General features: G+C 34.4%; 1 protein-coding gene and 1 long non-coding RNA gene across 4 annotated transcripts in view; one reads left to right on the top strand and one right to left on the bottom strand.

The window, feature by feature from the left end:
* Positions 1-24,865, top strand: part of FGF12 (fibroblast growth factor 12) — a 543,042-nt gene that overhangs the window by 433,273 nt on the left and 84,904 nt on the right. The window lies entirely within an intron of this gene.
* On the bottom strand, positions 1,971-14,875 carry LOC112645839 (uncharacterized). The gene is made up of 3 exons (XR_003127284.3): positions 14,788-14,875; positions 13,263-13,393; positions 1,971-2,177 (listed from the first exon to the last, which is right to left on the bottom strand). It is a non-coding gene; the product is annotated as an uncharacterized LOC112645839 (long non-coding RNA).

The raw sequence follows: 24,865 nt of genomic DNA, 5'->3' as shown, positions 1-24,865 counted from the left end.
TTAGCACTTCTTAAATTTTAACATGCATATAGGCCACTTGGGGATTTTGTTGAAATGCAGACTGGGTCTTTTTTAGGTTGGGAAGGAGACATTGGTGGGACCAGTGTTGCTGATCTACAGATCATGTTTTCAGTACGAAAAATTTAAATGAAGACCCAGTTTTGTTAGGAGACTTTATCTATGGATGTCCTGGCTAAATTACTGCGTATGAAGTAATTAACTTTCGCTTAATGAGTTACTCAAAATGATTTCATACTGTACATACAAAAAGGTGGTCATTTTTTACTGCCACATTCTTTAATTCAATCTGACATTTATTGAGCACCTATTACAGTCTCACTACTTCACCAAGCTTGCAGGGAACATAGAGTAAAAAACCACAAACCCTATGATTATGTAGAGCAAAGAGGAGTACGGGCTAGGGCTAATGACCATAATTCAAAGTGAAAAGCATTATAGGAGAAATTTTTTTTTGTTTTATTTTTGTTTTTTGCTTAATTTTGAGATGCTATGCATTTTTGTTAGAGATACTTTTTAGGTTTTGGAAATTCCTCAAGTCTGAAGTTGTTTTGTTTTGTTTTGTTTCCTTGTCTCTGAACGATGTGGGGGGTGGGATGGTTCTCAGGGATTTCCATCTATTCTATTGATGTGTGTGGCCAAAGTATACCGAACAGCACTTGATCTAAAAGCCTTGAAAAATATGGGTAGAATGAATGATTGGTAACAGATATCTGCCATCTAATATTTAGGGACAGTGACTTTTGAAACAGGTAGTGTGACAGGAAGCCAATAGTAAAGGTAAAGAAACCTAACATATCATGTCACACCTAGGACAATTTCATTATGAGGAAATGGAGAAGGAATGGAAGAGGGTATTTGCAGAGCAGCTGCTGTAGATCAGATATTTAAAAACCATGCAGAGGAATATATCACTATGCCCATCCTGTTAGGTGATTAAGTCCCCCAAATTCACCAGCAGCGATGGTTAGGTGGTTGATTTTTTTAAGCAGTTTCAGGCTGTGTGTCGGTGACAGTTGGTCTTCTCTTGGAAATTCTGAGCCTATAGGTGAAAAAAGGATCATGGGGGTTTTTTTGAAGAATTTAGTAAATTCACTTGGTGGTTGATGAGAAAATTCGCCCAATACAAGATCTTTTCTTCCAATCTATGACCCTAGGGTACTTTTTTTTTCAAATTTCATTTATTTAAAAGAGTGTGAACCTAAGCAGGAGGAGGGACAGAGGGACAAGCAGACTCCCCCATGAGCTGGGAGCCTGTCTCTGGGCTCTATCCCAGGACTTTGAGATCATAACCTGAGCCAAAGTCAGATACTTCATCAACCGAGCCACCTAGGCTCCCTTATAACCATAGTTTTAAATAAGGTAACTATTTCTGTTTTATTTTTTTTTTTATGATCAAAAGCAAAAAGCGAAATACTCTAATGTACCTTTAGGATTCAGTGAGGATAATGAATTATAATATACTGGATTTTGATTACTTCATGGGAAAAATAACTATAATATATTTATGTCATTTTATAATATACAATTACATATTAAATTGGATTATAATCATCTAAGTGTCTCCAGCCAAATCTAAAAACTGTGTGAGTAGTATAATTTTTAGTGCTTAAGACTTGTTCAGTTGAAAGCATTTTGTTAATACCTCCTTGTCCTCAAAAAATAGTTTTTGAATATCTTTCAAGAAATTAACAAAGTGATCAGCAGCCTCAGTTGCCAAGGGAGTTAAGAGCAAAGTTTATGCCTCCCCACTGCCAGCTTACTTGTATAAAACAAATGTCAGAGGCAGCACGTGGGGGAACTTGTAATGGTTTAATTTACATGTATGGAGTCAGCACAAAATTAATAGCAGTCTGTCACCAAGGTTTGTTAGCTAATTGCTGGGTTTTAATGTTAAGCAAATGAGTGTGAATTTTAACAACACTGTTTAAGAGCCTCTTTGGATGCCTTCTCTTTCCATTTCTCTTGGCGTGCCTCAGGTTTCAAGCTATTTTTTGAAGATATTTCTTAATTCTTCAAGTATTAAGGTAGCTTTTGTTGGCTTTGGTATCCACCCCCTCCCTAATGAAATCAGAGAGTTACCTTCTCAGGGAAACAGGCCATAAGGCAGGATTTCTATGGGTCATGGCTACTGTTTTCTTCTTTACACACCCCTTCCCCTGTAAAGGACAAACAGTTCAGATTATCCCACAGGCCACTGGAGAAATGACTTAGTGAATTTTCTGTAGCCTGAGTCTACATAAAATTACTGTAGGTAGGGAGATTTCATTTTACTAATTTAAAGCTTCATATATATATAAATATTTGCTTCATATATTTTTAACCAGTGTTTTAAAAACATTTTATATTGTAAACAAACAGTTTTTTTTTTCTCCCACAACCTCCCTAATACCTTATTCAGTGGAGAATCATGTTCCTCTGTGCCCAGATGTAACTTCATCTTTTCTTTGTTTTTTAAGATTTTAATTTATTTATTTATTTATGAGAGACACAGGCAGAGGCATAGGCAGAGGAAGAAGCAGGCTCCTCACAGGGAGCCCGATGTGGGACTCGATTCCAGGACCCCAGGATCACGACCTGAGCCAAAAGCAGATGCTCAACCACTGAGCCACCGAGGGGCCCCCAGATGTAACTTCTGACAGACTTGTGGCATCTCTATGGCCCTCAGGCACTTTAAGTCACAAACATAGTGTCAGTTCAGTAATGAGAATAGAATTCAAGGTATTTTATTTATTCAAACTTCTGAACTTTGATTTATCACAGTTAAGTCTTTCCTTCTTAGAGTCTGTTATATACTAGCCTTTACTGTCTAGCTGTTAGGTATTTTGTGGAAGGAGGGAAGGTGTAAACCACCTAGCCCAGGTCTTGTTTATCTAGGTGACTTCATAAACCCTGGGCTTGGTGTATTTTATAGCTGAGATTTTTGGGTGGATGAGGTCAATATAATAAAACTTGTCTTTTTATTTCATGAATGCTTTCATGGAGATTAAGGATTGATTTCTTGTTGGTTTCTGTCACCTGCAGTTCTCGTGACTTGTATCTCCATGTGTGTGGTTCCTTGGTAGGCCCTTCCTCAGCTCTTGGATCTGATGTGGTGCATGGGCGACCTCTTTGTGGTGAGGAGCTCCTGCCCTGGCACTGTAATTTAGCCTACCCAAGGTGACCCCTCTTCCCCCCACACCTTTCTCTCTTTCTCCGACACATCTTATATCTTAATAAAACTAACTCTCTTAGATATAAGTCAGGCCACAGTTCTGTGTCCTTCTACTGAAGAGAGGTATTACCCCTCAATCCTTTCTCCATAATTGTGGGGAAAGGATAATTCTAGCACAGCAACAGCTTTCTCTGGAGAAACCTGATAACCAGAATTCTCCAAAATCCTATTTCTGACCCTTGCACCTTTCTTTGTATCTTATGTAGCTAAGAGATCCAAGAGTAATGGGATATGTTCCTTTTCATTATCTATGTCAGTTCTGCTCTGCAGATGTATTTGATACAATAGGATGCATTCTGATAGCCACTATATCCGTTCTTCAGTTAAAGCTGAGGCAGAAAGAATCCCAGTTAAATATGTTACATCTTTAAACAACTTTAGGATAGAGAGCATTCTATTCAATGTGGTTTCTTAACCATTGATTAGACCCTACTACTTAGATATGATAAGAATTTTGTTAGAGATCAAAGATGTCTAAAGTAAAATGGTTGTCTTCATAGACACACAAGCTAATTGGGAAAACCAAGTCTACTGTAAATAGCTCTATTTAGATGAATATCCCTAATATATAATTGCTCAAACTACACTAATGTAGCATTTTGAGATTGGCAATGCAGATGGTTTGTTACTTGACAAAGTGAAAAGCTAGATAGTTTGCTAGGCAAGGGCACGTTTGACATGATGAACCTGTTTGGGAATTAGTTCCTCATCATTATCATAGAGATGCTTCAAGACATGGAACATCGTGGGGAGAGCCTGGGTGGCTCAGTTAGTTCAGCATCTGACTCTTGGATTTGGCTCAGGTGAGGATCTCCTGGCCCCTGAGATCAAGCGCTGCAATGGGCTCTTTGCTCAGCGGGAGTATCCTTAAAATATTCTCTTCCTCTACCCCTTCCCCCACTTGTGGTCCTGGCTCTCTCTCTCAAATAGATAAATAAATCTTAAAAACAAACGAAAAAAAAAAAAAACAAACAAACGAAAAAAGAAGAAATGGAACATTGGGATGGCGAAGGAAAAAAAATCTTATGTAAATTAATTTACATAAGTATGCTATTGATCATATAATAAATTTATGCTAAGGCCACACATTTTACTGCAATTTCTGTCTTCAGAAAGCATCCACAGTGAAAGCAATTAAGCCTTGGAATATCACATAAATCGCTTATACAAGATAGGCTAATGATCAAGAATTCTGGGATGAAGACTTAAAATTCTAGGTTTAAATCCCTGGCTTCATCATGAAATTCAATACCTGATTTATTTTCATTGCCCTGTCCTATGCTTAGGCAAACCTTTCCTCTAACTGTGACAAAGATTCATGTAATTCTTATATCTTATATGAAATAAAAGGAATATTTGATTATGTTTTTCTCTTGAGGATATATATATATATTTTTTTTTTTTTTGAGGATATATATTTTTAAACCACTCTCAATTTACAGGTTTTCTTAGAGAAGAAAGTAGAACCTATCCCCCACTCCACTTACAAACCTTCCCTTGAATTGTTTTTCTGTCATTTGTACAAAGCCTATGAGGGACCTACTGCATTTTACCCATGACTTAAAATTTATTTTTTTCTAATATAATGCTTTTGGGGTTTTGTAGTAACTTGATTGTGTCCACCTTACTCAACTCTCCCCCGCCCCAGTATTGTATACATATTTTGGCAGCAGTGTTTTACAAATATAAAGTTGGTTTAAAACCATTCAACCTTAGCCTCAGCATCTATTTTTATTATAGTTCTTATTCAATACCCCAAAATAATAAAAAATAAAATCTCAATGGAATTGTTATCTTATTATGCACCATTTTCATTTTAAAGATTTCCCTTTTCAATTTCTTAACAAAACATTCTCTGATACTCAACCAATAGTTTTCACATTTGATTCTGTTTTACAGCCATATTAATCAAGCTCAACTCTATGACCTTGAAAAAGAACTAAATAGAGGAATTGCCCTTGGGTATAATAAATTGACATAAGAAAAGCCACTGTGGTTAGATCGTAAATGCAACAAAGTAATTTGCTTGGAATCTCAAGAGAATGGTTTTTGTATCCTCTATTAGAATGTACTCAGCTGAATAACTGCACTTACATAAGTAATAGTGAGAGTGTTGCTGATGAGGGGGATAAATATACATGCAAACCCACACACACCCGTCACACATACATATGATAAAATCTGATTCATTAGTGATACATTTCTTGAGTATGAATGACAACATACAGTATTCAATTAATTTAGGGACACAAGAGAGTTTTGTTTTGCTTTGCTTTAAGTTTTCTTGTTCACTACTTTCTTTTTTTTTATGTGAAACAAGGATTTCTTCCATATATCATTGCTAGAGTAACTTCCAGCCAATAATCTGTTAATTTTTGGTATTCTGCTCTTGAACCACACTAATACTTTTGTGTCTTTTCAAGGTACACAACTAAAATACTTCAAATTAATTTGAATCTTCATATGGATTACAAGAATCAAAGCAAAAACTTAATTAGAGCAAAGACTAAGTAAATATTTATGTTTGCAGACCTTTTTAAAAAAAAATGAATCAACTCCAAAGTATGGCTTAAAAAATTTTTTTAAGATCTTATTTATTTATTCATGAGAGACACACAGAGAGAGAGAGGCAGAGACACAGGCAGAGGGAGAAGCAGGTTCCATGCAGGGAGCCCAATGTGGGACTCAATCCCCGGTCTCCAGGATCATGCCCTGGGCCGAGGATGGCGCTAAACTGCTGAGCCACCTGGGCTGCCCAAAAACAACAACATCATCATCATCATCATCATCATCATTATCATTATTTTTAAATCGTGTTGATTAAATCAGTGATGCTAACTGCTATTTGCTTTTTTCATTATATTTATGATCATATATTGTATTTTTCCTAAAATAAAGTTTTCTTGGTTCCAAAAATACCTTTCCACACAATTAATTTGTAGTTCATTTTGCTGTATTTTACTACTGTCTTAAAAATATGAAAGCTTCAGTGGTCCTGAAATCACAGAATAGGTTAAGTATTAGAATTCTGAGTTTGGTTCCTAAACATTTGCTACAGTGTCAAGCCCTCTCAGAAGTTAGGCCAAAGTTTAAAAATAGTTAATTTACTACTGTCTAGAATTAATTTACCTTATCTTGTGGTGTAATGTGTAGCTTTGTATTTCTTGTTACAAAATGAGGAGAAAGCTAGTATTTACATTTACTGCTGGGATACTGTTCTAAGGGAAGCTATTGGTAAGGTAGTATTTTCTTGCTGAATCATGAAACAATTCCCTGGTCAAGTGACTAGAACATTTGGCTAATCCAACCAACTGACAAAATCAGCACCAAAAATTCCTTCATGATATAGATGAACACACATAATCATTTTACCAGACTTAAAAAACCAAAATGGTGCTGCTGCAGGGGGTATGGGGAAAGCCATTCATGAGAAAGAACATTTTAAAAGTTAAAACCCTAGGATAATGTTGGATTAAGGATTTATGAGAAATTGCTCAAAAGTCCTGATGTCCATGATGGCAGGAAATATGTGTGCAACTGATATAGGGATTAGGACATTATCTATCCCTCTGATACTGATGTGAGATCATTTAGGTGATGGACAGGCTATATTTTGGTTGCTGTTGAACAGGAAGTTGAGTCTGTCTAAGACAGCTGCAAAACTAAGACATAAATTGAAAATTCTGGTTCCATAGCCAAATGCCAAGGCTGAGACTGATACAGCTTTAAATACCAGTAAGATTTCCTCATAAGGAGATGAGATAGTGTATTTAGTGAATCTAATAAAATTCTGGAAAACTAGAAAAGGCATATAGCAATAATGATGCTGATTTCATATTTGGAAGTGTAACTGAGTTACATTATATTACTTTTGCATAGTGGCTTATGGTTCAACAAGAACCAAGCACTAACAAGATCTTCAATTTTAATCCATCAAAGCATAATTGCAGCTTATGAGTTTATGTCTAAGAGCTATACAAGTATGAGATTTTCTAAGAGGCAATAATGCTTGAAATCTACACTTGATAATTAGATTTGATGAAAACTAATATTAACTTCCATGTAGCCACTAACCAGATCGAAGCTAAAAAAAAAAAAAAAGAGAGAGTCCAAAAGCTCAAGTTATCTCAGTTCAAATTGCCTGAGTTCAGAAATGCTCATTATCCACATATACTACCATCTTTCCATCTGTGCATTTATCCATAAATAAATATATCAAATAAAACCATAAAGGAAATTATTCTCAAATAAGAGTTTTAGAACCTACTTGACTATTTTTATGCTGTTACACAAGGACTCTATTTCATTTTGGTCCAATTAAAATGGCTCAGAGATAGAGCATATTGAAAGGAGAAAAAAGTTTTTTTTAAAAAAAGTCCTTACATTAAATGCATTAAATATATAACATATGCTATATTAAATGGCATACAAATTAGTATGCATCATTTTTAAAGTAAAGGGACATGGATATGTATGTATTTCCTACTTACTTTACAGAATATGTATCGATGAGTAAAATATTTGTAAATGAATTTATATTTATAAGTGAATAAAAAACATAAAAATATTCATGTATTAACAAGTCTGTCAACTATAGGGGAGTATGTGTGTGTTTATGGGTATATAAATACAGCACTGGCTTTGAATAGAGGGTATAAATCAATAAGAAGATAAATCATCGCAAAACATCAAGGGATTTCTCCTTACATATAATCTCCTTTTAAAAAGAATGGTGTATACTTGGCCAGATTATTAAGAATTTCAATGATTTAACTATTATAAAATTATGTAAATTTATAAAGCAAAAGCTGGAAATGAAAGGAATGACTCAGTTACATGGGAAGTAAGACCCTCCCACATTGTAGCTAGTTGGATACAATTATGATAGAGGACCATGACAAGGACCAACAAAATGGGTTCTGTATTCTCAGGCCTGAGCCTAAGTATTTATGACAATGAATTCATCATTTGGAATAGCACAACCAGACAAGCCATAACAGAAATGACGTGCAATTTCCCTCCCTACCAGAACTCATGTCAGAAAACTCCATAAATCTCATTTAATGGGCCATTTTACTTCCTTGTAGAATACCAACCAGGGTCTCTCCAGGTAGATGTACTCATTAGATGCCGTATAACCCCAGGAAGGGCATTAATGGCCACTGGAGGGTTTCCATAGGCTTAATAGACATCTCTCTAGGAAAAATGTGTGTGCTTGGCTATGTTTAGATTAAATATAACAGATTTCTCTCTTCTATGTTGAAAACTATCTGGGATCAGACGTGAGAAACATGTAAATTTAATCCTTGGCAAATAGAGTTTTTAATGATGACTTTTAAACAATGAAATTAAGTTTACCTTTGATGACTCATCAGAGGTTGCAAATTAAAAAATAGAAATAATAGTAAGAGATCAAGTAGCACTTATAATTGACAGGTAAGAGAGAATCTGACTTGAATCCAAATTTTATCACATTGAATGTGAATTAAACTCACTGTAGAAACTTATGCTATGATACGCACATCAATATTATGCTTACAGTGCTTTGATAATGCAAACTTTTTTGGGTACCATAACTATTTTTCCCCCTAAATCAACCTACTCACGGTGCACCTAATATAGTAAACCTCAGAAATGTTTTCTCTCCACAGATTCTAAGTTGATATGTATCCTCAACGCAAAACCTATTTATGGGCCTTTGCTATTGTATGTGAGAAAAGTTCACAGTGTACATAATATTAAAGATCTCAATTATTCTGTTACTTTAATAACAATAGCAACCTTTTACGGAGGTCTTACAAACAATGTGGTCAGAACTTTGACATATGTTCTATCTACAGCATTTCTTTTAATGCTTATAGCTTTTTATGGTTATGAGAGTGATGTGTTTTTAACTTTCACTTGCAGATGAGGAAATTGAAGTTTTGGCAGATAAAGTATTTTTTCCAAGGTCTCACAGATTATAAATAGTGGAATCACTCTGATCACTGTGCCTCCTGAGTTGAAACTCCTCTTAACCACTTCACATCAATGCCTTTCATCTATACTGGACTCTCACATGATGATACACACTTTACAGCAATAGAACCTAAGCCAAAATTGTGTGATGTTACCTAACATTCCAAGCCATAGGGAGAGGTATTATATGTGTTCAGTGTAAACCAAATTATGAGAAAGTATGTATTCATTTATTTATTACATCTTTTGATTAAATTGTTAAAAACGTTTTAGAATGGAAACTGGGGATCCCTGGGTGGCGCAGCGGTTTGGCGCCTGCCTTTGGCCCAGGGCGCGATCCTGGAGACCCAGGATCGAATCCCACGTCAGGCTCCCGGTGCATGGAGCCTGCTTCTCCCTCTGCCTATGTCTCTGCCTCTCTCTCTCTCTCTCTCTCTGTATGACTATCATAAATAAAATTAAAAATTAAAAAAAAAAAAGAATGGAAACTGTTAGAGAAGTTTAACTCATTATTCTAATGTAAACATTTAATATCTTTCAACTTGATTTTCTAAGGTTTACATATTAGTTTGAGAGTTTGACTCCTGCCCTTTTGTATAATCAGGTATTTTGAGTTTAAAGGTATATTATAGGCTATTACTAGTCCAGTATCAGGTCTGCTATATAGTCCTCTGTACATGCTTCCTTATGGCTTCTGTGATTTTTTTTTGCCTCTGTGATTATCTTAAATGATAAATTTATCAAATACCCTATACTGTCTGTTGCTATGCTGAAAATATCTATGACACATGAAATCAAATACCTATTATTACTTTTACAGAAATGCATAATACTCCTAAGGTGACATTACATATCACTGTTTCAAAAACTCATAAATGAAAAATAAATGTTATGCTAATGATAATACATGATTAATTCCCTTTCTAAAATGAGTAACTTTCTTTTTTTTTTTTTTTTAAGATTGTATTTATTCATGAGAGACACACAGAGAGGCAGAGACACAGGCAGAGGGAGAAGCAGGCTCCATGCAGGAAGCCTGATGCGGGACTCGATTCTGGGACTCCAGGATTACGCCCTGAGCCAAAGGCAGATGCTCAACCGCTGAGCCACCCAGGTGTCCTGAAAGTGAATGATTTTCATAGCTGAAGTCATTCTTTGTGGACAAGTTTTTGCGTTTTTTTATGCTGGGGTCCCAGGAAAACTTCAAACTTTCCCTGAATTAACATGAAAGGTCTGGGTTCAATACATGATTTAAACAACACCCATCTCCTCTTCCAAACCTCAGGCTTCAGCCAAACCCAACCACTTTTTTCAATCCTTTTTATTAAATCCTATATTGACTTTAATTTGTGTTTCTGGACACATTTTACAGAAAATCAATAGAACGTCCTAATTTCCTCAAAGTGTTGGCTTTTTTCCTGTTGGCTAAAGCAAAATTCACCAATTCTTTTCCTGTGTCCATCTTTCTGTTCTTCCTTCTTTTCCCCTCCCCATTTCCTCTCTCACTTCCTTTTGCCATCTTTTTTAAAGTTAAGCTTATGGAATATACATTGCTCTTGCCAGGATTCTTAATTTGTCAATATTATCTTATTTTCTCTTTACCTTTCCCACTTTTTCAATAGGATTCATTCCATGTCTGGGAGGAGAGTTCAAGATCAATAAAATTGTCTATCTGCTCTCAGAAATACTACATTTTGGAGGTTAAGAGTAGAGGACTGAGCACTTCTGTAAAGTATTCAATTGAAAGGGAGATTTCAGGTTTCAGGAGCTCTAGGAGATGAGATGATTTTTTGATATATTGTTAATGACATTGGTCAGAAATGATCTCTGAATTCACTGATCAATTTGTAAATACATTTTCAATGTCAGTAGGATTTAGTTCCTTTTTGTTGATCTTCTTGGTATTAAGACCAAACTATTTCCTTCAGGGTACAATGAGAGCAATGTTAGAAAGGCAATAGCATGAAAATCATACTTGATATAATGCTTTTTATTATGATTAATCTTTTTGGGGGTCTTTTTTTTTTCAATTTCATGGAGGTATGTGTCTCATGTGAATTAAGTAGTGATTTTCAGAATATTTTTCTTGATTATCTGGTCACAAGTTTTTACCAAGGCTGACATTGATTAAAATAAAGATGATCCTTGTATTACTTGAAGTGATTATTTCTGAAGTAGTTGGCAGTAAAAAGCACCTTGACAGAGCCATTGATTATAGTTAGAAGCAACCAACCTAAGTACACACATTTTTATCCCCTTTGTCACTATAGGATTGGAAATACTATATCCTTTTGTAAGAGCCTGGGTGTTTTATCATTCTGTCTTCTTGGGTTCCATTTAAAACATCTCAGGTGCTTATTTTTGAAGAAAGAAAATACCTGGTCATAATTTCCATTATAAAATAATTTCATGATTTTGAAGATTAGACATCTTTTTAACTATTTCCTGTACAGATTCAACTTTATTTCTTTTAAGCATCACTTCATAGGAACAATGTGTTGCTGTTGAAACGTCTTTATTTTCTGTATTTAGAAGGCAATATAAATGTGAGAAGTTATTATTTGTGGAGTGAACAAAACCAGGTAGTTGTGTTTCAGAAAAATCTACCAAGGGGAGATAATTCTAAGTCATACTTACTGACTATAACAGTAAATAGTTCTTTTTTTTTTTAACTCATGAAAGCATTCATCCAAAACACTTAGTGATTACCTAATGTGTGCCTGTTATTACTCCAGATATCAAGAATACAAAAATGAATCACAGTGTACTCTAACTTCACATAACTTCCAACCTATATTAAAAAAAAATCATAGAAAAATAACTAAATGTGTGTTATCTGTTCATTAGTCTATCACCAGTTCTTATATAAATACCTAACACAGACCAGGTCCTCAGTAATTATATATGCTTTATTTTTTAAATATAATTTATAGACAAAGTGCTTAAATCTTAAGCATAAAGCTTCTGTGTAAGCAGATATATGGAACCACTCCATCACCCCCAGAAATTTTCCTAGTGCTCCTTCATAGAAAAACCCCTTCCAAAAATTAGCATTCTAATTTTTTCCACATAAATCACTTTTGTCTACTCTTGAACTACCATTCTGAAATGGTATCATACAACATATTTTCATTTGTTCCTGTCTTTTTTTTTTTTTAATATTGATTTCATGGGGGCACCTGGGTGGCTCAGTGGTTGAGTGTCTGCCTTTGGCTCAGGTTGTAATCCTGGGGTCATGGGATCCAGTCCCACATCAGGCTCCTCATGGGGCCTGCTTCTCCCTCTGCCTATGTCTCTGCCTCTTGCTCTGTGTCATGAAAAAATAAATAAAATATTTTTAAAAAATAATTTAATGTTTCTAAGATTCATCGTTTCTTTTTTTTATTTAGTTTTATTTAGTGAATGTTTTAAGACTTTTTTAGAGCAGTTTTAGGTTTATAGCAAAAGCAAAGGGACAGTGTAGAGCTTTTTCATAGAATTGATTTGTTTTGTGTACCTGTAGTTTACTTTTATTGTTATGTAGCCGTACTCCCTTATAGGAATACATCACACTTTGCCTAGCTATTCTTCTGATGATGGATATTGGGTTACTTCCAGCTTGGGGATATTATGAACAAAGCTGATAGGCACATTTTAGTCTTTTTTTTTTTTGACCATGTATAGTCATTTGTCTTTGGAATTTGCATAGGAATAGAATTTCTGAGTCATATGGTTGGCATATATTTAGCTTTAGTAGATTGTGTCAAATATATTTCCAAAGTTGTTGAATCAATTAATACTCCTGTGTTACAGTCAAATTTAGAAATGTAACAGTATAATAGATTTAAGAGCAATACACAGCATGACTATGGCACCAAAACACAACTTCCACTTTAGCAAAGTGAGGGTAAAGTTCTCATCAATGGCAGTTCTTGCATGGAGCACTCACTACTCTAGGAAAAGGAAAGAAAAAGGGTGAGAGAATAGATTTCAGGTGCTATCATCACACAAAAAACTATGTGAGAGGATATGTTAATTTGTTTGATGGTAGTAATCACTATATATATTTACATCAGATCATCATGTAGTATACCTTAAATATGTACATTTTTTTTAATGGGTGAGTAGCTCTCTCTAGGAGAATCTTGTTCAGTTGTATGAGTCGGATGGTCTGGAATATTTGATCGGCAGCAAATGTGTGCTGTGGTGAGACCAAAGAGATTCCTGAGAAAGGGACAAAATATGTTAATTTTTGTCTCATTCATTTTCCATTATTGACTCATTTTTAGCTTAAGATCTTTGATCTCCTTTATTGAAAGTCCACTACCTTAAGCAATGACATGTTTTCTCCCAGAAGAAATAGCATCCCTTGCATTTGCTTTTTCTGGATATCAGATCTAGACACCAATAATTAAATATCATACACCTGATTTCTGCATCTACTAGAATTCTTTCTCTTCAGAAGAAAAAAAAGGCCTTTGGCTCTTGTGTGTTTAATTTTCTATGTTTGATTTTAAATAACAAACATGCAAGTTGTATCTTTCCTTTGTAGCTCAGCATAAATTCAAAAACCTCCATAGTAGCATTATTTGCCCCATAATCTATTCAATTTTTAAAGCACGAAGAAAACATTCATTTTGCATGGTGTTCAGATTCTGCAGAAAAAGAAATTGGTAGATACAGTCTCCTACTACTTTTGATAATGAGCATATCTGGTACTTTCTAAAAAGCAATTTTCTAAATATTTATAATTATCATTGAATTACTATTAGCAGGAAATAAAACTTTTTCTCATTAAGTATGTAATACATGAACAGAATTTAAGGCAGGCATAGACTTTATAGTTTAACTTTTATAATACTTTAAAAATATTTATTAAAAATCACTTATGTTTTTAATTGTGGCATTATTCTCTCTTGAGGTGTATAAAATTAGATGGATGCCGTCTGGTGCCAATTATGAAGGTGCTACTTTCTTGTCTTGACTATAACTTATATTAAGCCCATCAAAATCATGACTATAATTTTTTCTGTGTGCTTACTTAACAAGCTAATATTTAATGCCAGAATATATTCCAGGATTAAAAGCATGTTTTTGGTTTTTTTTTTCTTGACCAAGTGTGGCATATTCAGGGCTAGAGAACTAAATTTAAAAGCTTATCAGAATAACAGAAACGGAAAATCTTACTTTGGCATCTCTTAAAACATTAGGTTATTTGTCAGATTTAATATAAGCCCAGATTCCATATTAATGTTATTTGAACTCTCAGTGTTTCAGATTATCCATGTGAGTGGATAATCAAGTGCCTTCATCGAGTACTGAGAAGAATGGATATGAATCAATAATAATATTGGTTTTAAAAAGGTTTTTAAAGTGTCAGAGCAATGACATCCATGTCTAGAACATTTTCATAGTTCTGGTTAGACTCCAGCCCCTCTCATTGGTCGAATCTTTTTTGGTAGTATACCAAAAAAGATGAAGCCATTCAATGTTTTTTGATACAAAATACTTAAAAGCCCAAAACTGCCTTTGGTCAGTGTCAAGTAAAAATGGATAGAATGCGAGTTATAATGATTGCCTCATTGTTCCCACAGCATTGAGAAGGCCATCTCACATACCTCTTCCTTTTTTGTAGTCCCAGTGCCATCAGAGGAAGCGAGGGGTTTGTTCTTTCCATTCTGAAGATACTATGTGAACAGTCTCAACTCATGAAAAGAATCAGAACAAATAATGTCTTTTCAAGCATCACACAAAATAATCTATGTTCCCTAGCAACTAAACCTGGAGTTTCCATAGTCATTCATGAGAACCAGATTCTATGTATTGAAAAAAACAAAAAAACAAAAAAACTTCTATTCCAAAGGTCTTGGTATTGCGCATGTAAAGATAGTATTTCAGACCCTACCCACTGTTCACAAACTATAGAGAATTCCTTTTACTATATTTTAAATACTCTGGGAGAGCTGAATCAAGATGTTGTACCACAAATTTGACTTGCAGGTATTGTTTGATCAAGCTCAATCTTTGACTCACATGTGTATTGAATACCTGCTGCATACAGCGTTGTATATAATTACAGCCAAGTTTTTAAAACAATTCTTGATTTTCACTTGATTTTTCTATAATAGTATTTTTTAAATTCAGCTTGCATTTAATGAACATCTGCTTTGTGAAAGATGCTCTGCTAAAGGCCATGAGGGTTATTCCACATACACTCTCTCAAAGATCTTATGATTATAATTACAGTAGTACAGTGTATTGATTTATATAAACTTTACAATACAGCGGTACGTCCACATTCATTATTGACTAAATAGATCAGTTCCATTTTAGTCAGGGTTGGCCTGACCATTTATCATGACCTATGCATTCAATAACCAAGTCTTAAGTTGAAAACAGCTGCAAAAACTAAGCTATTGGAAGTTCTTGGCTAACCAATAAACGATCACTGATTATAATGGTAAATAAAAAATGGCAATAGTAAATATGGTTCATCAACTAAATAGGATTTGATGATAGACCAATTTAATTACATTAAGCAATAATACAGCGCCGTCTGAAGAATTGCCTTCTGATAAATATATATATATGTATATTTATATATGATATATGGTAATATAATTAACATTAGTCCAGAAGACCATTAAAGGGAAACTTTTGTATTATTTAAAAAAACAAAAACAAAAACAAAAAATCCACACCTTAACTATCTGAGAAACTCAGGATAGCTTAAAGCCACATTCCAGAGAATGTGATAAATATATTCAGTGTTAATCCTTGTACAACATGAGTAGTGATACTTCCTATATTCAGATAACTTGAAGATGTCAGAATAGATGAAAGCAGTTGCATCGCGAACACGAAAAATGTCATGTTGGGCCACATCTATACATCTTGAAATAGGTTCAAAAAACATTTTTGAGAACTGTCAAAGATTGTCCTCCACGATAATGTTTCAAGTTTATTTTAAACATGCCCAAACTCTTTAATGGCTGTTCATTAATTTCCCATTTGTGATTTTTATTTCAATCTCCTTTGAACCTATATATCGTAACTAATGGATGAAATTTGTCCTCTGGGAAGTAGAGGCTGATAATTTGGCTTCACTGATACCAAATAGTAGTGAACAACAGAAAAATAAAATTATCCCTCCCTAAGAATTCTTATAACTGATCATATAATATGAAAGGAGAAAGAAAGAGAGTCCTGAAGGGTCAGATTGTTTAATTTATTAAGCAGTATATGGGTCCTAATAAAGAACGTCTTCAAGTATTCATGGCAGAGACCCTACTTTCAGAAGCTAAAATACATTTTTCGTTTTCAACATCCTTCATTATTGGTAAGGTGCATTGAAAGCCATAATCTACCCCACTCATTTGGTCTCGATCTCTCTATGAAGCCACACAGAAATTGTTGACTGGCTCTTCTTTTAAATGCTTTCCGCATTTATTGTCTTCAGCTTTTCATACATTCTGAATTATATGTGATAGAATCCATAATCATATAACAGAAACATTCATCAAATTCTTGACCCTAACTTGTCATGTTCCTACCTCAGATCTCTAGGTGCGTTTTTCAGAAAGATGTCAGCAAAATGTGTGCCATCATGCAGACCCACATTACTGGTATTCTCTCCTTATACTGTTTTGACAGTGAAAGTTGGCTGACCTTTAAATAGTATTGTATGCATGCTCATGAGGACAGCAGCGTCTATGGAGCCAAATCTGATTGCACGCATGGGTTACTGCAAAATACAATGACCTTTAAGCTAATAGACTGAATGTTTTTGTAGCCAGGTAGAAAGACAAAATTACCTATATACTTTATAATGAAGAAACAATTCTTCAGTGCTGAAGTCTTTTTGGGATGCCACATTAGTAAATCTGCTTGTTGAGTATTTGGGATTAGTCTGGAAATGTGCCTACAGGATTGGGCAAGCAGCATCCGTCAGCCTGTCTCCGCGCCCTCCCACATCACTGAGCTTCTGTGCTCCACATTTGTTCTGTTGCTTTAGGTTTCCTTATCACTTTAACATTTATATCAACTAGAGCCAGGCACTGCATGGGAAAGCCTGTCATAATATCTGAAAAATGAGTTCTTAAAATCTTTAGTTGAGGAGAGTATGTCTCCATCTACAAAATATTAAGACTTTTTTCAGAACTCCTTAGGTGGCAGTAGAGGATTCGGTGCAATTTGGATTTACGATGGTTATGCTTGGTGCCAAGTCCCTGAAAATCCCCATGACAAAAGGATTTGTTTCACTTCTATATTCCCCCATATTATATATTTATGTTTGCTCCCTTTGTTAAAGATCATTTTTTCCCCTGTGCTGCCTTTTGTGGTCATTAAGCCGCCTGCAGGTTCAGTGAGTCTTTTGTCTTTTAATATGTTTGTACTCATGCTAAGTAATTATTATTCTAAGAAGAAAAATGATGATATTCATATATTTTTTAAAGATTTTATTTATTTATTCATGATAGACATAGAAAGAGAGAGAGAGAGAGAGAGGCAGAAACACAGGCAGAGGGAGAAGCAGGCTCCATGCCAGGAGCCCGACGGGACTCGATCCCATGACTCCAGGATCGCGCCCTGGGCCAAAGGCAGGCGCCAAACCGCTGAGCCACCCAGGGATCCCTGATATTCATATTTTTAAATTCATGACTATTTGCCTTAGATTGGAGCATGCTTTTGAATAACCATTTTCAAACTAAAGCTATAATTTTCAGTGGATGTTTTGAAATTATGTTTACGTTCTGAAGATATTAAGTAACATGGCATTTTCTAATGAGATGGGATTCCAAGGAAGTGGGAATTCTAGACACTTGGTTATAAATTCTCACAAAGCACCCAGTGGCTTAGATGACTATAGACACAATCCCAATACCATCCCAAGCAAACTTCTTGGAGGTTGATGAGCAAAGTGGGTATGAAACAGAAATCTCCAACTGTGAAGTCAAAACTTCATTCATCCCACTAAATCACATTTTTTTACTATCATTTATATTCAGTCTTTTAGTATTCAAGTACCATGAACCAATGACTCGATTCTTACTCAACTGTAGGAGGTCTGGCAGAGGTAGAATGTTCTCTGGCTTGTGAAGTCCTCTCTGAATCTTCAGAATTGCTACTGCTCTCCCTCTCCTAAACTCCTCTTACATTTATTACTATGACTATTATTCTAACACAGAGAAAACTGCATTAAATTCTACTTCTTGGTCTCTGCATATGATTACCATGCAAATTCCTTAAGAACAGGGACCATGACTTTGCATTTCTCTGTTCTCTGTGCCCTCCATCCTATCTGGCATGTGATTGATAGATACCCGATAAATGTCTGCTGAGTAAATAGTAAGTTATGCTTAAGCAAATGCATAATCACTGCCTGCTTAAATATTTCTGAGGTTCACAGAAAGGGGCATCAGTCACAGTCACAATAGGAGTCTTGGAATTGCAGTCTTCAAAAGAGGAGAGATGTTGGTTGGTTTGAGAGATAGCATTCTGTCTGTGGGGAGAAAATAAATATTTGGTCAGAGGACATTCAGACATGTAGTGCTGTGATCCATAGGGTAAAGCTACACTGGTAGCTCTGTCTGTCGGCTTTCTCTGGCAACATGAACCTTAAATTTTTTTTAAAAAATCATGTAAGCTTAGATTCTGGATCTCAAAATCAGCATTTGTTTTGGCTTCATTTGATCTTGGCATGATTGCTTTCTTTCATGTTTATCAAATTGAACTTTGGCCAACTTCTTAAAAATGATGCATTACCTTTTGGGGTGCCCGGGTGGCTCAGTCAGTTGTGTCCCACTCTCGGTTTCCACCCAGGTTATGATCTCGGGGACGTGAGATGGAACCCCATGTTGGGCTCCTGGCTGATTGGGGAGTCGGCTTGAGATTCTTTCCCCCTCCTTCTCCTCCTGCTCTGCTCCACACCCCTCCCAATTCACTCTCACTCTCTAAATAAGTAATTAAGTAAATAAATAAATAAAATATTTAAAAAATAAAGTAAAATATGAAAATGATAAATTACCTTTGAAGAGGTATATATGCACTTAACTCAAAACCATAAGATACAAAACAGTATTCACTAAAAAAATCTCCATTCTGCCTGTCTTTGATCATCCTTTCCTATAGGCTACCAATGTAATCATTTTCTTAAGTGTAGGTGAAAGTTTTTGATTCCATATATAAGCAGATATGTCTATTTAGCCCGCTTTATTACAAAAGGAAATCACAGTATCATTCCACCTTGGTCTTTCTACATTTTTACATTTCTGGGAGATACATTTCTACATTTCTGGGAGATTATTCCATGTCAATACATGCGAAGTTTCTGTACTTTTATATATATAAAAGATTCTGTTTATTTATTTATTTATTTGAGAGAGAGAGAGAGAGAAGTTGCGAACAGGGCAGGGAACAGAGAGGGAGAGAAGGGAAATAATCTCAAGCAGACTCCTTCCCAGTATGAGACTCCATCTCATGACCCTGAGATCATGACCTGAGCTAAAACGAAGAGTCGAATGCTTACGACTGAGCCTCCCAGGTGTTCAAAGTTTCTGTACTTTTTAAGTCACGTGGTATTGCATTATAATGCCATGCATGTTATTTTGCCATGCATGTTTCTTTTCAATCCCATATTGGTGAAGTTTTGCTGCTGCTGCTGCTGCTGCTTCTTCTTTTCTTCTTCTTCTTCTTCTTCTTCTTCTTCTTCTTCTTCTTCTTCTTCTTCTTCTTCTTCTTCTTCTTTTGCTGTTACAAACAAGAATAGTCTCATTGAACATACATATTTGTGCACATTTTAAAGTATATCTGTAAATTACTAAAAGTGAAATGGAAAGTGGAACATTTGTACTTTCAGTAGTTATTGGCAAATTTCCATCAATTTAGTACAGCACTATCTTCCATAAAACAATATATGACACTGCCGGGTTTTTGGCAGCTTCACTAACATATGAGCTATGTAACTTCTGAATTTGATGGGTGAAAAATTTTATTCATTGTAGCATTGACTTTTACTTCTCTTAGGATATATATGACTTTTAGTATATTGCAAAAGAAATGGCTAAGAACGCTTTTATTTTGATTTTTTTTTTTTTTTTTGGTCACTAGTTTTTGCCTTTGTTTTTATTAAGATCATTGCCTTTTACTTATTTATTGAAAGGAGCTCTTTATATATTATGAAAATTGGTCCTTGGAAATGCTTCTGACTTTTCTTAGTTTTGACTTAGTTAATGGTGCTTTTTATAGTACAGAAATGTTTGTATTTTCTTTCTTTTTTTTTTTTTAAGATTTTATTTATTCATTCATGAGAGACACAGAGAGAGAGAGGCAGAGTCACAGGCAGAGGGAGAAGAAGGCTCCATGCAGGGAACCCAATGTGGGACTTGATCCCGGGACTCCAGAATGATACCCTGGGCCGAAGGCAGGTGCTAAACTGCTGAGCCACCCAGGGATCCCTTGTATTTTCACAAGTACTGAGTATTTGACAAACTCAATAACATAAAGATGTCAATTTTTAAAAATCTTTCTTTCATAGCTTCTGAGATATTTAAAAATCACACTGAAAATACCTTTCTTACTCCAATGTCATCTAAAAGATATGTAAATTATGATATTTAAGTGTTATAATTGAATCTTATCTCTTTGGAACTTATCCTGAGGTAATTTTTTTCCATAGAGCTATCCAAGTGTTTCAACACAAATTCTTAAATAATTCATCTTTTTTCCCATTAATGTGAAATGCCACCTTAAGTATACATATATTGTTTTACTTTTTTGGATTCTATACTTTTAATCCACTTTACTGTACAAATCCCAGTACCAAACTGATTTAGTTATTGTCACTTTTATTGTTTTTTTATATCAATAAATCTACCTCTCTTTTCTCCTCCTCCCCAAATTACTCTTCATTTTCATGATTGTTTGAGCTATTATTTATGATTTATTTTTCCAATGTTCTAGTTTCCTGTTGGTATTTTATTTAGTTTGAGAGTTTGTTGATATTGTTATGTGGTCGCATCTGCCTATTTTAGCACATGGTATTCTTTTGTATCCCTCGGAATCTTTTGATGTTTCTTAAATTTACTGTCAAAATTATTCCTATGTTGTGTTTTTCTGACAAATTCTCTTATTAAAGAGATTATATGTATATATATAAAATAATATCTTGGTATTAATTTTATACTGAGCCAACTTACTCTATTTTCTCATTATTTTTAATACCTGCTCAGTAAAATTCACTTTTTTTAAAGATGAATGGTTTTATCATTTGCAAAATAGTATCTGTATAATAATATTAATTTTATCTCCTTAATCTTTTTTTTCTAAGTTTTCTTTCCTCTTAATTATATGGCCAACTATATCCTAGAGAATGAAGCAGTATTTAAATAGTTGGGGGTCAATTTTTTTTATACTTAGATTTTGATAACTTCTCTCTTCTTTGATAATCCATGTGTTAGATTTTCTTTTTTTCCCATGTGTTAGATTATCTATTTTTGTTAATTTTATTTTGTTATAGTATTGTTGATTTTATCTAGGTTTTATATTAATTTGCAGCATTTATTAAAATCATCTCTCTTGATTCTTTTATTTTCCCTGACATTATTTTTTCCTTATTATTTCTCATATTGGATATTTGTACCTTTTTTGTTTACTTTTGATTGAGTTGTCCAGTGGTTTTAATTGGGGCAGTTTTGACACCTTGCCCCAAGGAATAATCGACAATGTCCATAGACATTTTTGGTTGTTACAGTAGAGTAAGGGAAGTGGCACTGGCATCCAAGTAGATAGAGGCCAGGGTTGCTGCTCCACATAATGTGCAGTGCAGCATTTACAGTAAAGAAAGATCTTCCCTGAGTACCAAGGTCAAGAAATCTTGGTAGCTATAAAGATTTCTTGTGCTAATACTATTTTATTTTTCAAAGAATCTGCTTTTGTATTTATTGACTAATTCTACGATTTCCTTTCTAATTCATTAATTTGTTTTAATCCTTTTAATAGTCTGACTTCTGCTCTCCTTGGGCTTCATTAATCTTTTAACTAATTTCTAAACATGGATGCTTAGCATTTATTTTTGTGCTTGTGTCCTTATATATTTAATACAATGACATGCTCTTGAGCAATGTCTCAGTTATGTCCCATAAACTCTGATGCAGTATATTTTCATTACTGGTATTTAGATGTAATATAATTTTGGTATTAATCGCTTTTTTGACTAAAGATACACTTATAAATGTTTTAAAATGTTAGATTTTGTTTTCTAGTTTTACTGTTAGTTCTGTCACTGTATGGTCAGAAAATGTTGTCTTTACTCTTTTTCCAGTTTTATTTATGTTTTGTGTATAACCATGAATAAGTCAGTTTTAATGAATGTTCTATGGCCACTAGTAAAGAAGATCCATTTTCACTTTTTATTGCAGTCTATCTTATTTATTAGTGTTCAAATTTCTGAAGGTTGCTGCTATATTATTTGGTACCTATCTGATTATAACTTTTTAATTTACATAGTTTCATTAAATATTTATTTTATCACTTTAAATGATGATTTTTGCCTTTTTAAAAACTAATTTTTGCCTTGAATTCACACTCATGAGTGAGTGTGAGCAGGGGGTAGGGGGACAGAGAGAGAGAATTTCAAGCAGACTCCTATCTGAGCAGGGCTCCAACTCAGGATCCTGGGATCATGTCCTGAGCTCAAATCAAAAGTCTGAAACACAACCAATTGAGCCTCCCAGGCACCCCAAGACAATGAATTCTGTTCTCCTTTTGTTTATATTTGCCTGGTATATTTTTTACCATTATTTTATTTCAAATTTTCTTAAGCACTTTATTTTAGGTGTGTTTCCTCTATGTAGTAGTACATAGTGGGTTTTGCTACTTAATCCAACTTGAAAGCCTTTTTTCTGTAGTATGTTGGTTTAACCTGTATGCATTTCATTCTTTAAAGAATATTTTTTCATACTAATCAGGAGCCAGACACTGTCCCAGAGTCTTGGAACATAGCAGTGGACAAAACAAACAAATCATCCTGCCCTTTTGGAGCTATTAATAGGGAATATATACTATATTTAATTTTAATTTTATCATATTTTTTATGTATGCCTCTCTGTCTTTAAAGCTCTTTGAACTCTGTTTTTACTTGCTGAAATGTGTGTGTGTGCATATGTGTGTGTGTCTGTGTGTTGCTTCTGATAATTGGGAGATTGGTATTCTTGACATAGTATAACTTTTATGCTCTAAATAGTCTCAATCCTCTATTTCTTTAGATAGTAGTTGATTCTCCACTACAACCAATGATGAAATTAATTTCTTTCCTCTTCTACTTCTCCTGATTTTAGTTAATTATATAATATTTCTTAGTGTTTTATTTTGAGCTATTAAATAGACTTATACTCCATTATTTATTTTGAGGTATTAAAACTATGCTTTAGCCCTGGTATTAGAAATATGGAAATAACCATACTTATTCAGTTTACCACAGATGATGAGGGTATATATTATTTACGTTCTTTTCTGTCACCTCAATCTTTGCATATGTTTAAATCTTTTTTCCACAAATAAGTAGATTCAACTTTCAGTACTAATCTTTTTGCATAGTCTTTCCAAAAATATCTCTCTGCTGTGTGAAATTCTTCAAGAAGCACTCATGAGAACAATATTCCCTGAATTCTTGCATGTTAAAATTTTTTGTTGTTGTTGTTAGTGTTTGTACTCAAAGAACACTGTGGCTGGATATTAAATACTTAGGTTATTCCTTTTTCCCCTAAAGATTTTGTGGGCACTACTCCACTGCCTTCTAGTATTGAACATTGCTGCGGAGATATCTAAGGTCAGCTTTATTTTTTCCCTCCTGGTAATTGAGTTGTTCTTATTTCTTGACAGCTCCAAAGGATCCTTTCTTTATCCTTGAGGTTAGTTGCTTTAAAAAGGATACATCTTAAAAAATAAAAGACTTGGCTTTTTCATGACCAAGTACATAATGATAACATCATAAAATGAGAAATTATAAGTAATATAAAAAAGGATAGATAAGGAGCTCTGGGAAATTGAAGAGAGTTTTTTTAACTGAAAAAATAGCAGGTTAAGTTTTTTTTCATGGGATTTAAGCTGAACCTTGAAGAATTAGAACATGGGAAACCAGGAAGGAGCAGGACTCAGGTGGATGGAAATGGGAAACTGTGTATCATCATTGTGCATGAAGTCATCTACATTACTAGAGTCTGAGCACCACGAAGTCAGTAAATACTTCTGCTCTGTGTTTTCATCCCTTGAAACTCCTAGCACAATCTTTTGCATATGATAGGAGCTATGTCAATATTTATTGCATTGTTGAATGCTATTTTTCTTATTTATAGAGGGTAAACATATTTAAGATATTTATCAGAGTAAGAAAAGATTTTACCATCAGAAAATAATCTTAATTCACTGAAAAGTCAGTATGCCTAAATAGATGTAGGATATCAGGGAAAATCAGAAAAGTCATCTTAGTCTCATTGTAGCATTGATTTCATTTATCTTTTCTCAATGACAAATATTTTCACTTCTGGACTACAAAAATCCAGAAAGTTCTTTCATATATGGTAATTGGATAGAGGATTCATCACTCATTGTGCTTCTTTTGAATAACAAACATATGGAAAAATCAAGCATGAGTGCACCTGTTTTTCCCTATTTTCCTCTGAGCCTTCAGCACACTAA

This window comes from Canis lupus, chromosome 34 (assembly GCF_003254725.2).
Source record: "Canis lupus dingo isolate Sandy chromosome 34, ASM325472v2, whole genome shotgun sequence".
NCBI lineage: Eukaryota > Metazoa > Chordata > Mammalia > Carnivora > Canidae > Canis > Canis lupus.
The sequence above is the reverse complement of the archived record's forward strand: the minus strand, read 5'-3'. Positions and strand labels throughout refer to the sequence as shown.